Source organism: Artemia sp. Qi Xiang Cuo, chromosome 11 (assembly GCF_049724085.1).
Source record: "Artemia sp. Qi Xiang Cuo chromosome 11, ASM4972408v1, whole genome shotgun sequence".
NCBI classification, from domain to species: domain Eukaryota; kingdom Metazoa; phylum Arthropoda; class Branchiopoda; order Anostraca; family Artemiidae; genus Artemia; species Artemia sp. Qi Xiang Cuo.
Window position 1 is genome coordinate 68,577,985 of NC_142804.1, and position 13,523 is coordinate 68,591,507.

The following is a 13,523-nucleotide window of genomic DNA, read 5'->3' on the forward strand; positions in this document are numbered from 1 at the left end:
AAATTCGAATTCGTATTAGTGAAAATTGAAGGATATGAATTTTAAGAAATTGAAGTAAAAATGCCACCGGAAAAGCGTCTCCTAGAGGGGGAAGGACACCCTGGAATAGGGGGAGCAATAGGTATTTGGCAAGAAAAAAGCTAGTGTGCCTTCATGTCCACTAATACATTGACTGGTATATAATAAAAAATTATTTTTTTTGAAGTTTAGGTGACATGATAATGTATGAAGTTGTAAGATTTATATGTTTTTGTATTAAAATATCACCGAGTGGAGAGGAGGAGCGGGGAAAAAAAAATAACAACTACCTCTGAAAAATGTTAAACAAAATTCCTTCTGTTGACACACAGAAAATGGCGATGGTGGTGGTTATGGTCTTGAGGTCAGTTTTGGGTTTAAGTGCCATTTTTAACATGATGATTGCGATGCTGACGAGACATCGAAAAAGTGGAACCCTTTCTTCTGGATAAATGAATTCAGCTTTGTGAAGACGTCTGAGTCAAAGCCAAAGACAATGTTGGTGCCGATTTCCCTAGAAACGGGTTCTGCTGAATGCAAGATATACAGGCTGGAGTCACAGTAACCCTGGTCTACCAATGCGGCAGTTAATGTGAGATCAGCATTCAGCCGGAACTACTGGTACAGAATTCCTATGTCGTCAGGGAGCAGCATCGCCATATTCTGCGTGTCAACAGAGTGGCATCTTCGCCCAGACAAGTAGCCAAACTGTATGACCCGCCCAACTAATACTCTCTTTCCCCTGCCAACCGGTCTGTAAACGCACCATTCACAGATACGCAATTCCGATTTCACACCGACCTCTGCATTGGTTCGTGGCGACTCACGTAGTCCTACTGGTCGGCCCTGGACTATCACCCGTTTTAATCGGTCACTACTCAGCTTCTCAGAGCTTTCCCTCAGAAGCCACAACAGCGTGGATTTTTTTATTGGTGTTATGGAGCCGTCAGAAGTCTTGACAAGACAAAACCTAGAATTCTTCATGTTCGTCACAGGCTCACTAACCCAATTTTTCTCAACTTGGTGTTTCACACAGTGAGCAATCACTGGCAAATCTTCAAAGGTGTCGTCACTTTCCGAGCCCGATTCAGTGTCAGTCGCGGAAGCCTTTTCCTGCTTATCTGACAGAGTATTTTCCTCTGAGTCATCGTCTGAGTCACTGTCGTGAAGTACAGAAAGAGGAATATTCGGTACTTGGTGACCGAAAGCAGAAAGTACGTTGTCGGGTATCAAGGCTTTCATTATTCGCTGGCTTTCAATACGAGCTCACCCTAGCTTGAGCTTGATTTCATCGTCCCCGGGCAAAAAAATCGGAACTGACACACACAATACCAATGGATGTAACTCGCTTGGCCTTGGGCATGGACAACTGTTCATTAGAATATTGAGCTTCAAAATCCGTTTTACTTTCATATCGACGAATTCGATGTAGAAGTTGGAGGAACGAAAACTTTATTACAGTACTGTAAGTGCTGGTTTGAGACTGCATCTTCCTAAAAAAATCTTCACACGGTTGGCTATTCATGTCGGAGAGTTTGAAAAGACGTTCGAGCCCAAGCCGTTTGAATCGACGAATGAGAAGCACTAGGAAATGCATATTTATCTCTAGGCAATGGTAAAGGCTCGGGTAAAGGTTTGTGGTAATAAAATTCTCGTTCAAAGCACAATGTCCAGTTTTTAAGACCCAGGATCTTCAATGTCGAACGCAGTAAACAACACGAGCAAGTAAAGATAACCTTTCCAGAGGAAAAAGTTTGCCGTCATAAAAAACGCGCCGTACGCTTTCCATAAGCCAAAGATAAAACTGTGCTCCTTCGCTTTCAGGTGTGCCGGAGGCACGAAGGAAGGGACAACAGCGACGGTCAGTTATTAGCCCCTTGTTTCTGGAGCACCAGAATCACCCTGTATTTAGATACCCTTCCTCTAGGCCTAGCCTATATTCACACAGCATGGTATAGCCTATTATTTAAGCAGGCTGGACCCCCCCACCCCACCCAAAAAAAAATATCACTTGCCCTAACTCTAAACCTATGCTTGGATTACCTAAAATATGGTTCCTCTTGATCTGGGCCCTCCATATCAGCAAAATTATGCCAGAATAATTTCAGACAACGGCGAGAATAAGTGTTGCCAGCTTCTGGTGTGAATTCCCTGTTAAGTCTAAAAAAATCCCTAATTTTTGAACAAGCAACGAGGCCGGGTGTCTCGGAGGCATGGAGGCAGACCGGAGGCACGGAGGCATGGAGGCACAGCCGGAGGCACGAAGGAAGGGACACCTGCGACGGTCAGTTATTAGCCCCTCGAAAAAAGCTGGCCATGCGAGGACTTTCAATCTGCGTGATTGAAGGGTTCCAAGCGTGGATGGTGTGTTCTGCTACCTATTTTCACTAACGACGTGTTATTTCGTTGATTAGAGTTCTTAGAATTTTTGTTGGCTGAGTTTTTTTCAGTTTGAACTGAATACTATCAGTTTCTCAGTTCAAAATAGGTTTAAAAGTTTAAAATAGCTCATGAAACAAGTAAAGTCTTTACGATCAATAATTGTCATGGATAACATGATAACATCCGAAATAAACAGAAATTGCATCAAACATCGAACCCACACTTAGATGCACAGAAAGTGTCAAAATTATGTATGGCTACCATTTACCGGCTCATTTAGCTGAAACTCTAATATTTAAGGATTTGAAGGGGACAGGGGACAACACCCCAGTTTTTATCGTAAATCAAACAGTTCGTGGTAACGTAAGTAACGTAGGTAACGTGGTAAGTAAGGAGCGACCCGGCTCAATGGTAACCGAAACTCTAAAAAACGGAATTTTGGTACCAATAGATACATCAAAAGAATCAGATTTTAATTCTGATTTCAAATATATAAGTTTCATCAAGTTTAATATTACCCATCAAAAGTTACGCTCCTGAGAAAATTTGGCTGATTTTCGAAAAAAGGGGGAAAGACCCCCTAAAAGCTATAGAACCTTAATAAAAATCACACCATCATATTCAGCGTATCAGAGAACCCCACTATGGAGGTTTCAAGCTCCCATCTACAAAAATGGGGACTTTTACATTTTTCGCCAGAAGAAAGATCACAGGTGCGTGTTTATTTTTTTATTATTTTTCCCCAGGGGTAATCGTATTGACCCAGTGGTCCTACAATATCGTAGGAGTGCTCATTTGAAGGGGAATTAAAAGTCCTAGTGCCCTTTTTAAGTGACCAAAAAAAAATAGAGGGTAACATGGCCCCCTCCCATGCTCATTTTTTTCTCAAAGTCAGGCAATTAAAATTTTGAGATGGCTATTTTGTTCAGCATAGTCGAAAATATAATAAATATATCTTTTACGAAGACTTAATCCCCCACAGTTCCCAGGGAAAGGGCTGTCAGCTATGAACTTTGCCCATTTCTTACATAACGTATTGGTTGTTGTGAAGTATATATACATTTTAAGAAAGAATTTTTTTCTAGTGGCGGGGGGCGAGCGATGAGGGTGGCTCGGGAGAATCGTGCAGTGGAGGAGTTAAGTTGGGGCTCAGTTATCTGTCTATGAAGGGGGCTCCAGATTTCACAGCATTATTTAAGAAACAATCGGAAATAAAATTTAAAAAAAAACCAGTTTTTTCAAATGAAAGTAAGAAGCAACATTAGAAATTAAAATGAACATAAATTATTACGTATATGAGGAGGTTCTCCCCCAAGTCAATACGTCGCTCTTTACGCTACAGTTTTTTTAGTACTTTTAAAAGAGCTATATATTCTAATTAAATGCCCTTTGTGATTCAGGGGTTTTTGAATTAAATTTGTTTTTAAATTTTAACGTAAAGAGCGTGGTATTGACTAAGGAAAGAACCCCCTCATATACGTAATAACATATAAGTAATAAAAAAAAACATTAAAAAAACAAGCGATAGCCTACGGCTCATTGGTAATCGAAACTTTTAAAAACGGAACTGTGATTTCAAAAAATGCATTAAAAGAGTGGGCTTATAATGCTGATTCTAAATATATGAATTTTATTAAGTTTAGTATTACTCATCAAAGGCTACGAGCCTGAGAAAATTTACAGGATTTCTTAAAGAGGGGGGAACATCCCCTAAAAGTGAAAAAATTTTAATGAAAATCACACCGTCAGGTTCAGCGTATCAGAAAACCCTATAACATAGGTTTCAAGCTCATATCTGCAAAAATCTGCAACTGTGTATTTTTTGCCAGAAGAAATATATACGAATATAGAAGTTCGTTACGTAAGTTAATTTCTAAATTACGTCAGAACCAAATTTAGAGACAGCCATTTAGCAAAAGAAAAGTAAATTTTTTATGCAAATTTTGTTTACTTATTCAATGCCGGCGAGCCAAAATAAAAGCTGCATTAACTAAAAAACGATCTGAAATTAAATAAAAAAAAGAAGTTTTTTAAACTGAAAGTAAGGAGCGACATTAAAACTTAAAACGAACAGAAATTATTCCGTATATGAACGGGGCTGTGCCCTCCTCAACGCCTCGCTCTTTACGCTAAAGTTTTTATTGTTTAAAAAAATAGTTGTGAGAAAGTCAAACTTTAGCGTAAAGAGCGAGGCGTTGAGGAGGGCACAGCCCCTTTCATATACGTAATAATTTATGTTCGTTTTAAGTTTTAATGTTGCTCCTTACTTTCAGTTTAAAAAACTTGTTTTTTTATTTAATTAAATAAAAAAAACAAGTTTTTTTAACTGAAAGTAAGGAACGACGTTAAAACTTAAAACGAACAGAAATTATTCCGTACATGAAAGGGACTGTCCCCTCCGCAACGCCTCGCTTTTTACGCTAAAGTTTTTTCTTGTTTAAAAAAAATAGAGTTGTGAGAAAGTCCAACTTTAGCGTAAAGAGCAAATCGTTGAGGAGGGGACAGCCCCTTTCATATACGGAATAATTTCTGTTCGTTTTAAGTTTTAATGTCGTTCCTTACTTTCAGTTAAAAAAAACTTGTTTTTTTATTTAATTTTTGGACGTTTTTTAATTAATGCAGGTTTTGATTTTGGCTCACCGTACATGAATAATTAAAACAAAATTTGCATATTAATTTTACTTTTACTTGGTTAAATGGCTTTCTCGAAACTTGTTTAATTTTATTTAGGAACGTTTTTATTAGTAATAAATATACGTAACTTACGAATTAACTTACGTAACGAACTTCTATATTCATGTATTTTTAATACGTATATTAGGGGGTTCGCCACTAGTCAGTACCTTGCTCTTTAAGCTAAATTTCGAATTTTGTTCCAATTGTTTAAAAATGACCCCTTAATCACAAAGGCCGTTAATTAGAATAAATTGCTCTTATGAAAGTGCTAAAAAAATCTTTGGCTTAAAGAGCGAGGTATTGACTAGGGGGTGAACCCAATCATATACGTAATATTTTCTGTTTGTTCTAAGTTTTGATGTTGTTCCTTGCTTTCATTTGAAAAACTTGTTTTTTTTTAATTTACGTTCTGACCTTTTTTTTAATATTGCTTGAAAATGCAGCGCCCCCGTCAGAGCAATGTCCCGTCCCCAATGAAAACTTCTTCTGTGGAAAGATCCTCCCATATAACCCCCGACCCCCCCCCCCCCACTACCATAAAAATCCCCCAAAACGTCTGTATACTTCCCAATAACCAATACTTTATGTTAACATTGGGTAAAGTTCATAACTTTCAACCCTCCCCCCGGGGGCTTCGGGGGATTAAGTCATCCTAAAAGACATAGTTATCATATTTTCGATCATGCTGAACAAAATGGCTATTTCAAAATTTTGATGACTTTGGGAAAAATGAGCGTGGGAGGGGGCCTAGTTGCCCTCCATTTTTTTGGTCACTTATAAGGGCACTAGAACTTTTAATTTCCGTTCGAATGAGCCCCTCCCACAATATTCTAGGACCACTGGGTCGATACGCTTCCCCCCCCCCAAAAAAAAAAAAAAAAAAAAAAACGCATCCGTGATCTTTTTTCTGGCAAAAAATGCAAAATTCCACATTTTTGTAAATAGGAGCTTGAAACCTCTACAGTAGGGTTCTCTGATACGCTGAATCTGATGGTGTGATTTTCATTTAAGTTCTATGACTTTTAGGGGTTTTTTCCCCTTTTTTTCGAAAATAAGGCAAATTTTCTCAGGCGTGTAACTTTTGATGGGTAGGACTAAACTTGATGAAACTTATATATCTGAAATCAGCATTAAAATTGGATTCTTTTAATGTACCTATTGGTATCAAAATCCCGTTTTCTAGAGTTTCGGTTACCATTGAGCCGGGTCGCTCCTTACTTACAGTTCGTTACCACGAACTGTTTGATTTCTGTTTATTTGAAGTTTAACGTCATTGTTGGGTTTTGTTTTGGGTTTATTTTGCCATTCGGAGTAATTTTCTTAGTTCTAAATTCTCTTCTCTTCCTTCTTGTCTTTTTCAGAGATCTTCGTTGTTTCTTAGTTCAATTTTTGGAAAGAATAGCCTTCCCTCCAGACCTGACCCCCCCCCATCTGAAATTTAGTTTCTTCCAAAATCGTGTCAAAACGACGATAAACCGGCATAATTTAAGCATCAACAGAATTCAGCAGTATTAAGTTGTGAATTATATGAAACCCTCAAGTGTTGATGTATGTTTATCTAACTCAAATTGCCTCTCTTCTCGATTGTTTACTTAAGATTTTCTCTTGAGATTTTTGTATATCACCTCATTTGTTAGTCATTTTTCCAAACTAAAGTAAAAAGTAAAAAGCTTTTTTCTCTCTCAACTTTCAGACGATTTTTTTCCCTTTGATTTTGTTACTAAGTGAGGAATTATCTTCTGAAGCTCCAAGGATGATTTTGTTAGTTTAAGATTCTTTATCATGAACTAAGTAATAATTATCTCATTAGATATGTTTCATAGCTATAACTATATTTTTTTTTATATTTTATATTTATGTGTTTATATATTTATTTTTAACTAACTATAAATAGTTATATTTATAACTTTTTATAGCTGTATTTATAACTACATTTATTTAAATAACTATATTTATTAGATAAAAACTATCTTATGAAGCTCCAAGGATGATTTGGTTAGTTCAAGATTCTTTTTTTTGAACAGAGTATATTCCTGACAAAAATCGATAGGGGTGCTCTACATTCTAGACCGTCTTAAACTCTAGAATAGAACCTAATCTCGGATTTTAGCTCTATTCTAATCTTCTTTGGAAAAAAACTGAGCTCGGGTGCCTTTCAATTGTTACTGTCACGCATCCGTACCTTAATATGGGGTGAGGAAAGTTTGATAGAAGAATGCAAAAACGAATACCAGATAGGATATTAGATTAGAAGATAAATTTTATAAGATAAATGTAAATTAACCCCTTCCGTCACGAATTATTTTCCTAGGTGAAAAAAATTATTCCCTGATTTAAACCTACTATTTAGAGCATAAGTAAGCCATTACCGAAGTGATTTGCTCAAATTCATTTATTAGGATGACGAAAATAGATGTCCAGTTAATTGGACAACGTGACCACTTTACTTTACATGAAAATCCTTGAAACAATTTCTTTCGCCCCGAAAGCAGAGCTCGACATTGCATTTTTGACATCTAGTTGTGGTTTTTAGCTTGCAGCCGTCCATCTTGCATCTCTGGGCGTGCTTGTCCCCTGTATTTACAGGCCAGTGATGATATCCATCATATCGCACATCAGACACAGGCTTGCAGCTGATCTTCCGCTTCCTCCCTACCGTTGTTTGCTCTTCTGTTTCCACGTTTGATTACCTTGGTCGACCAACTGATCGAAGTGTTGACGTGTGTGCTTGTATTAGGGCACAGGCGACCTCCTTCCGGAAAGCAACAAGATCCAGCTTGTCTCTTCTACCCAGAGATAAGGATTGGCAGTCTCTGATGTATTCCATCCATGAATTTGTGACTGCTAGATCAATCATGTGAAAAAATCAATCGCAGTGGCCACTTTCGAGATCGGATGAAGGTACGATACAAACTCATCAGGTGGTCGACTTTATCCACCCCACCCATACTGGTATTATATCTTCTAATAACTTCTGGTTGTGGAACTTGTATGTATCTACTTTCGGCTTTCGACCACCGTCGTGCATGTCCTATTTCACCGATCCCAACCAAGTTTGAGGCCATAGAAACGATGTTGTTGTCAAGCCATCGGACTATAACCAGCTCGTCTGCACCTAGTACAATTTCTTCCATTGCTCCTCGACCTTCTTTTTTCATCTCTTTTTCTGGCTTGACGGGGCACCGAGCCATTCGATTGGCGCGAACAGTACCAGATCCATACCATCCTTCCTGTCTCAGAGCTTGGAGCAAGGGGATTGACGTAAAGAAATTGTCGGTGTAGAGCTTGGTCCCTTTTGGAATCTTTCTTCCTGTCATAAGCTTCATGACAATGCCACCCCCAACCCCCAATGCCTTGTATTCTTCAGGAATGATTGTCGTCTTTCCCTGATACACGTCAAAGTTTAGGACCAAGCCATCAGAATTGCAGAGTAAATACAGCTTGATCCCCCATGGACAGGGCTTTCCTCTAATGTACTGTTTAATCTCAAGCTGACCTGTAAATGGGCACATTTGCTCATCTATAGAAACATTTTCATGGGAAAGCAGCTGCTGGCATCGTGCTAGCACCCTATCTATAACTGGCTGAACTTTCCAGAGACGGTTGTTCGGATCTTTGGCAGTTTCGTTGTCAACCAAGTGAAAGCAGGCTCTCAGCCTCATAAAACGGTTTAGACCCATGGCATCCGCAATGAGGAAACCCTAGTTGCCGGGCTCCAATACCATCGGTACCTTGGAAATTTCATGCAGCCCATCACCAAGTGAATGCCAACGAACTTGCGCATTTCTGTAGGATTGGTTACAATGGGATTATTTACATTCTGCTGAATACTGTATCTATTTGTTTCGATGGCAGCCAAATCGAAGAAATCGCTATCAATGTACTTACAGAAGTATTGAAAGGGTGTTGATAGTTGTTCGTTGGCAGCTGTTGCAGTATCAGACCAAGCTGGAATGATCGGGATAAACCGTTTTCTTTTCCATATCACTCGCTGTTGAGTAACGGTCTTAGGCCCAGCCTGGGATATGAGTGGCATATCATCGGGGTCGCTTGAATCAGAAGACACTTCATAAGGATCGAGTGTCTTTAGTGGTGTTAGTTTTGTTCCATTTGTTTCTGATAAGTATTCTTCATCGTCATCTTCAGATACTTCCATATCTGACAAGTCACTGCCAATTGCATCGAAGAAATCAAGTAGTTTATCTGGCTGGATGCGCATGGTATTTCGTCTTGATGAACCTACAAAAAGGAGAGTTTGGATGCGGCGCTGAGAGAGAGAGAGAGATATATTTATTTCAAAAAAATCGCTATCACAAGCCCACAAAGGGCCGAATTCGGAGTTTGGAGTCAACAACAAATAAATGGTTACACTGAAAATGCAAAGAACAACAACGAAATAGAGAAAACCATAATGACAATCATTTAAAAGTCAATAGTTAAAACTTTAAAAAGTCAATTAAAAAATTAAAAAAAAGCAAAAATTTGTCAAACTAAACTTAGAGCCAGACATAAATGCATTAAAAACTGGTCAAACTAAACTTAGCACAAAACAAAAATGCATTTAAATTAAAAGGGATACTAAGAAAGTGTCAGCAATTAAACTACAGTAAATCAATAAAAGAGTTAAAGACAATAAAAGCTGGTCAAGAAAGGGGGGGGCAAGCAACCGAGCGCAAGAACCTGGGCAGTACCATCAGCTAATAAACAACAAAAGAGGGCAAAAAAGAAACTATTGAGGCATTTTATTCATTTTCTCTGTAATGAAGGGGATAAAAGTTCTTTCGTATCTGGAATTAACGCAGCGACTGGGGGACAAAGCAGGGATGGGCTCAGAAACAGCTCGAGGCGGCCGTATTCTGGATGGGGAGTGACGTTTGGGGAAAATACTTGCCGTCCGAGGGTTTGTTATGGCATTTTTGCCATAACAAACGTGCTCTTCCGTGCGCTGGAAGAGCACGTGTCACGTTGTCCACTTAACTGGACAAGGGGAATCAATGACAAGCAGCAATGACATCTGTTCAATTTTCCGATAAAAATATTCGTTTTTCAAGATAGTAGATGGCATCCAAACTACCATAAAACCAAGCCATGCGTCATTTATTTCTCTAAACCTAGTCGCGCAGTCCAGATAATTGGACAGAACTTCAGCATAGCCTCAAGCACATACTTCAAGTGATTTCGGCCATAAAAAAATACCTGTCTATTTCTAATGATCCATATTTTGACACAATAATTTTTTTTCGATCATTTTATGTCTTTTTGAAGCAGAGAAAAAAATTATTTTACCTGGTTTTTCCCAATCAATTGTTTCCAATAAAGTCGATGTTCACGTGCTGTCAGGGTGAGAATTAGCGATAAACTGAGGCGATTACACCCCTGAGGCTGTAGCCAGCGAACAGGAGAATATATTAGTGCGATCATATTTACGAAATTCCTAATAGTTAGGAAAAGAAGAGCATTTTTAATTTTGTCCAACTAACTGGTCACGGTGACGGAAGGGGTTAAAACATAATTGAACAAGTGAAAAGGTAATTAAATGTTAAGGTAGCTAAAAAAAAAATTATCAAGTAGAAAGAAACCAACAAGGATGGACAAATTCGAAGGTAAAAGAAGGGAGGCGATCGTTTAAAAAAGGAGGTAGTAAAAAGCAAAAACCTAGGTCCAGTTTTTCCCAAAACTATTTTCTTAAAATTTTATTAAGTTCGATCAAAACAATATAATTCACTGATTTATTTCATAAATAATTAGCACAAAGCAACAGCCGTAAAATATAAAGTAGGCTCTTAGACCGTCAGTATAATGACATTCAGCACCGTCTTTAGCATGGGAACCCACAAGGGAGGGATAGAGAAGGGTCTCCATATACCAGCATCTATGTACTCTTGGCAACGGGAGTGAGGGAGCATAAGCCTGCAATTATCCGTGAGAGAGAGAGAGAGCCCAGACCACTGGGTTTCGTGCTTTTTTTTGTATATATTAGTTAGGCCTGTGTAATTAGGATCTCCTTTAAAAAAAAAAAAAAAAAACTAAGGGAAACAATCCTGATTTTATGCTCATTAAAGTACAGTCTTGAATCATTCCCCCTCCCCCTTCTGTAATATCATACCTTCTCTAAGTGCCTGAGCTACCATGTTTCCTGCTAAGAGTAGCTATTACCCGTTTGATATACAAAATAAATGTTTCCGGTCTTGAAAATAAGAGAAATCAGCAGAAAAGATGGCGAATTAGAATGCCCGGCTATAGATTGAAAAAAATTGTTCTTCTTTAGAATATTTGGACACAGTAAGATTTTCTACCACATTAAAACCAGAAACTGACAAACCTTGCACCCAAGCTACATTTAAAGTAAATAAAATCAAATTTCGAGCCTTTATTTGAACTTGGGACTAGAATATTTAGTAAATCTGCTTGTCATGAGTTTTAACCGATGTTTATTCATGGCTGTATGCATATTAACGTGCTGAGAATAGTAAGAATAGAAGAAAAAGAAGTAATTCATGAAACGAGGTCTTGAAAACAAATTCTGTAATGGGGGTGTAACTGCAATGATATTTTTATTATTTTTCACATGTGCTCAAGTAATGGCCACGATTTAATGTTTTTTTTTGTGGGAAATGATATGTAAATTGAGCGGGTAATTTTTTGGCCTAAAAGGTTAGCCCAATACCTGAAGTTCGTTGAGCTCAAGTCAATACATGAGAATTTTTTCTGGGGCCCACTCTCGGGTCTCAACGGCCGTGCCTGACGTCCCTAGTTATAGTTTCGGCGTGTCCTTGGCAACTGGGATGTCTATTAGTTTTTAAATTTCTTCATAGAGCTTTAATGCTTCTACTATTAGGAACTCACTGCAGCACCAAGCCGCCTGAGGCCATCGCCGCAGCACCAAGCCGCCTGAGGCCATCGCCGCAGCACCAAACCGCCTGCAGCTGCGTGAGCTCCTCTTCCTCCCTGGTCTATTTAAAGTTTCACTTTTACCCCCTCCCATGAAGTTCCAATTCTCTTTAAATCCTTTATAATGACCCCTCCCTACCCTATTCAGAGATTAACTTCTTTTCGTTCGGCCCGAGATAGATGACCATAAAGCACAATGTTTAGCAATCCGTCATCTTTAATCCAAAAAGCCGTGGCCAAGCCACCTCAACGCCTCAACGTCCATTATTTCATAGGAGAAGAGTTTTAATGCAACATCTAAAAAGTTTTTAGATGTTGTTAAAAAGTTTTTAGATAGTTTTTAGATAGTTTTTAGAAAGTTTAAAAAGTTTTTAGATAGTTTTTAGACCCATCTCCTAATTTGCTAAGAATAGTAAAAAACGGAAAACAAAGCAAAATAGAAATAAATACAGGAAACATGCTATTCCACTCGAATGATCTGAAGAGGATATAAGCGCAAAGAAGTTTTTATTACGAATTGTATGTACTCAAGTTTGGTCACGATTTAACGTTTTCATGTGGAATGGTATTTAGATTGAGCGGGAAATTTTTTAACTAAGACAGGATTTGTCCTGTCTTATAATTTTGTTGAGCTCAACTCACTCGATCGAACTTTAAAAACGAGTTTCATTCGTTTGTTCTTTAATATTTTTTTCTTGGGGAGGGGTTCGAACCCTTTCTATCAATTGTAAATTTTCCAGCCAAGTCTGAAACCTTCAAACTTGAAACCTTGAAACCTTTGGTTTTTAGTTAATTTTTTGGTGGAGGCCAGGTTTGGGCATTCAAGGGTTCTTTCCTTTATAAATTTTACCATTTCCAATATAAAAGCCTCATCAGTTTTCCCTTCGAAAGTGAGGCCGAAACGAGGTTTGTGTTAACCTGTGATTTTAATACAATTCTACAGCTGTAAATTGCACCGAAAGATCCAAGTGCCCTACTTGCATCCCCTACTCTCCCGGTAATATTAGAAAAACCATTTAACTTCTCCTGTTTTATTCTGGAGATGAAATATTTAGACTTAATGAAACTTACGAAATTAGAAAGTGCAGTTCTTTTTTCGCCTAAACGGAGCAGAATTTTCTTTTTAAAGTTCAGGAAAGGGCAGCTTCTAAAAGTATTCTAGCATACCTGCTGGAAAAAAAATTTTCAAACATCATTTGTGCAATTTGAAAGCTTTGGTAGCTCCCTGTGGTGCTACCCACCATACATAGCTGTATATGCTGTCTCTTTCATTAAAATTAAATTCCTTATTTTTCCAAATTTTTTAGGATATACATGGTTGCGCAATTTTTTTCTTACCAATTTAAATTATCAGATTTCAATTAAACTATCTTAGGTAATTTAAAGACATTCTGGAGTAGCACATCCACTCAAAGTTTTATGGATAATTTTCTCTTTTGTAACTTGTGTTTTCTTTAATACTACTACTACTACTACTACTACTACTAACAACTGACCGCAGCACCAAGCTGCCTGAGGCCAACACAGCTACGCACGCTCCTCCTCCACCCCAATCT

General features: G+C 38.1%; 1 protein-coding gene across 1 annotated transcript in view; it reads left to right on the forward strand.

Moving 5' to 3' along the window:
* LOC148947275 (vesicle-fusing ATPase 1-like) overlaps positions 1–13,523 on the forward strand; it is a 324,795-nt gene that overhangs the window by 162,105 nt on the left and 149,167 nt on the right. The window lies entirely within an intron of this gene.